The sequence below is a fragment of the Gossypium hirsutum genome, chromosome A10 (genome assembly GCF_007990345.1).
Source record: "Gossypium hirsutum isolate 1008001.06 chromosome A10, Gossypium_hirsutum_v2.1, whole genome shotgun sequence".
Classification (NCBI taxonomy): Eukaryota; Viridiplantae; Streptophyta; class Magnoliopsida; order Malvales; family Malvaceae; genus Gossypium; species Gossypium hirsutum.
The window spans coordinates 75,137,865-75,141,736 of record NC_053433.1 but is presented as its reverse complement, the minus strand read 5'-3'; the positions used below and the strand labels follow the sequence as shown (position 1 = coordinate 75,141,736).

The 3,872-nt window shown below is 38.8% G+C and overlaps 1 non-coding gene across 1 annotated transcript; it reads left to right on the top strand.

Moving 5' to 3' along the window:
* Positions 1 to 3,429: 3,429 nt before the first annotated feature.
* On the top strand, positions 3,430 to 3,536 carry LOC121209277 (small nucleolar RNA R71). Its single transcript, XR_005904392.1, has one exon. It is a non-coding gene; the product is annotated as a small nucleolar RNA R71 (small nucleolar RNA).
* The last annotated feature ends 336 nt before the right edge of the window (positions 3,537 to 3,872 follow it).

Here is a 3,872-nt window from a genome sequence, read left to right as displayed (position 1 = left end):
CACCCCAAGAAAAATTGGGATGGTTCTTCCAACCTGCATTACAGTTATTACTATAAGGATTATTTTTTAGGCCTAGAATTATTACCCATATAATTGATTTGTCCGTTCTCTGTGCTAAGAGCGAAGGGTAAACATTCTAGATTATTCATTCCTCCTCCATTCATTTCACATTGCATCTCCAGATGTAACGCCCCAATTTTCAGGATTTTTGGGATTCCTGTAATTTCCAATGACTTTTAGAAATATTGTGTTTTGTCTGTCTGTTAGGGGTCTAAGTATGTTGGTGGGCCTTTAAAAGGCCCAAGAGTAAATTTAATTCGAGGCAATTTCTGAATTTTAATTTTGGAGAGAGAGGGTTCTGGCGATATGGGCTTTTAAAATTGAAGTGGTAAAATAGGACACAAAAAGATCTATGGTAAAGTGGCATGTGGCGCCACCTAGGGGTTTGGGGAGTGACGTGTGGATGATTAGGGGGAGCAAGAGTTCAAGTCACAAGGTAAGCGTGTTGTTACTTTTATTTTTGTGTGCATGTGCCGGGCATATGATAGAGCTTAAGTGGAAATTTGGCTAGGGCTTTAGGAAGGTTGGGTCGTGGGTCTGAATGGCCATTAGGGCAAGCTTTATTTTCTTTTTGTTTTGCCAAATTAGGGTTAGCCACCTAGAGCCTTCACTTTCATTCTATTCTCTACTCAGTGTCGCAAAAAGCCGAAAAATGCAGAGTTAGATCTCCTGAGTGCCGAATTCTTCCTTCTCTTCTCCTCTCTTCTTCTATTTTTTTTCTCCTTCTTTTCTTCTCGGGACGAAACATTACTACCATTCTACTCATCTCCTCTTTCATTCCCATTCTTTTCTAAACCTCTATAGCCGATTGCCGTAAAAGCTGAAATCCCGAAAGTTATTTCTTATGCCGATTTCTTCTAGTCAAAATCCTTCTATTTTCTTCATCTCTTTTGGCCGATTTTCACATCCTTTAAACCTCAACCCTTGTCGGCAATACCACTGCAAAACCACCATACCAAATCATCTTCCTCTTCACAGTTCCAAAAGCTGAAAACACCATAGTTTTTAGGGACATATAGCCGAATCTTTAGATCTCTAAGATTTAATTTCTGCTAGTGTTTAAGGGCTGGATCTGCATCAAATCTAAGTAGAAACTGAAGTGGAATCGTTTTGGTTGAAAGAACCTGAGGTAGGTACTCAAATCTATTCTTTATTTCGGGTTTTAGAAAAGCCGAAATCCCTAAAAGCATAGGGAAGCTGTCGATTGGAGCTTGAGGCTCTAAGGGTTGTAAAAATTGATTTGTTTTGGTGTTAGTGTGATCTAGAGGCTGCTGATCGAAGGCTTGGACAAGTGGAACGACTAGATCGAGATCTAGTCACTAGTTTTGGCAAAAGTAGGATCTCAATGGCCATATGTATTGATGGCCGATTATGGTAAGTAAGTTTATGATTGTTACCATTGTATTTTGGATCTGATATGTCTAGTGACCAATTTTAGGATATCGTGGGAGATTTCAATAGCAGTTGGCGCAAATCAGGTGTGTAAATGACACCCACTAACAACTAGATCGGTAAAAACTGAAAAGCCGAAATGCCGAAAACCCAGCATTTCGAGAACTTGCGAGCGTGCGAGCACTCGTGGGATTGTTTGTATTGATAATTTTGGTAACTTCAATGGTAAGATTGCGAAGTGCGCAATTTCGTGCACCTCGGTGAATTTGGGCTTCGATGGGCTGAAATTAGGTTAAATGGGCCAACGGGCCCAATTCGGTAAAAATGTTTGGTAAGTGTTTCTGTTAATACGCTAATAACTGTAATGAGCATGAAACCCTAAAAATACTGATAAAGTTACTTAAATACCTCTGTAAGGTAGAATTACCGTAATACCCTTAAAGGGGTAAGTTTACGATTACGCCCCTCGAGGGTAAATAACTGTTCTTACGCTATAATCTGACTATCTTTCTGAAGCATGCCTTGTTAATTATATATATTCTGCATCATGTCATACTGCATGGGGTTGGGTTTTGTTATGGAGGAAGAACCCATTCTGGTGGCTGTGCCACATATTCTGATATAGGCAGCTTTGCTGCAGATTATAGTTAGTGCCACAACCGGTGCTAACATTGTAAGTGTAGGGATGGCATGGGTGATTTATTCCCCACAGGAAGTGTAGGGATGGACGGAGGCAAGTGCAGGGTTGGATAAGGTTATCATGCATTAATCATATGAGACTGTTTTGTTATGGGCCAACTGTATTGAAATGGGCCCAACGGTGTTAATATGGGCAAGGCCCAATATATCTCAACTTGTAATAGGGCTACGACCCATATTGATACTAATATGGGCTAGGCCCAGTATACTCTGATATTGTAAGGGGTTATGACCCAGATTAATATTGATATGGGTTAAGGCCCAATTAACTCTGATTTCTGAATAGAGCTTAGGCCTAGTAAAGCTTGAACTGATTTGGGCTCTGGTTGGGATACTTTGCACATTGAGTTTTCCAAACTCACCCCCTTTTTCCTTGCAGGTGAGCCTTAGATCGGTGGACTTGGAGCTGGAGGGATTCAGAGTGGCCATGTGGACTATTTAAAATAAGTGCTTATGCCTTCACTTTTATTCTAGATTATTTCCTTTATGTTTTCAGGTTTTAATTTGTAATAAGACCGCTTTAATTATTTTTAATTGTTTTTGGTATGTTTTGTTAGCTTAGATATGATATTGTTTTAATTGTTTGAAATTGAATAACTCTAGGGCACGTTTTAAAAAGGTTACTTGATTTCAAAATATTGCGATAACAAAGCCAAGCTTCCGCAACAAAAATGTTTTCAAAATTAATAACCTTTTCAAATGGTTATAAACGAATTGGTTTTCCATGAACAATCATTCAGTTAAAGTGTGGCAATTGTTGTGTGCATGTCTAGGATTGGATCCGTGGAGAGCTGGGTACTTAAGCAGTCTAATTGATTCACCTCCTCTTTTCTGGCTTCCTACCTGGTGCACAGCTTCCATTCACTTTAATCTATAACGAGGATATTCTTTAAACACTAAGAAAGACTTTAGATAAAACATGACTTTCTAGTAACGCTTCAATGTGACACACCGGATTCGGTCGTAACGTCTAGGCCGGGTTTGGGGTGTTACACAAAATGTACCTACGTAGAAATATATAAACCATCAATTTTCTTATTTAATTGTTCTACCTGATTCGATAACATGGTGACTGTATCAATATTAAAAACACCGACCACTTTCATTGGGTTTATCCTCATAACTTGCCACTGATAATTATTCAATGCCATCTCAATAAATTCATAAGTCGCTTTGGGTGTTTTATTATTCGGAGTACCACCGACTTCTACATCAATTAATTGTCTAGTTGAAGGATTCAAACCATTATAGAAGGTTTGAACTTGTAGACATAAGGGTAACCCATAGTGAGGACACCTTCTTAATAAATCCTTGCTCATCTCCCATGCATCATATAGAGTCTCTAAATCGATTTGAACAAAGAAAGAGATATCATTCCTCAACTTGACTGTCTTAGCTGGTAGGAAGTACTTCAGAAGAAGAAACTTTTTAGTCGTTTGAGCCCATGTGGTGATAGAACCTCGTGGCAAAGAGTTCAACCACTGCTTAACTTTGCTCATCAATGAGAAAGGGAATAACCGTAAATGAATGGCATCGTCAGTGGCGCTATTAATTTTGAAAGTATCACAGATTTCAAAGAAATTGACCAAATGAGTATTTGGATCTTCGTCTTGCAAACCATCAAACTGAACAAATGTTGTATCATTTGAATAGTGTTCTGCTTCAGTTCAAAATTATTTGCAGCAATGGTTGGTCTTACAATACTCGATTCAACCCTAGTT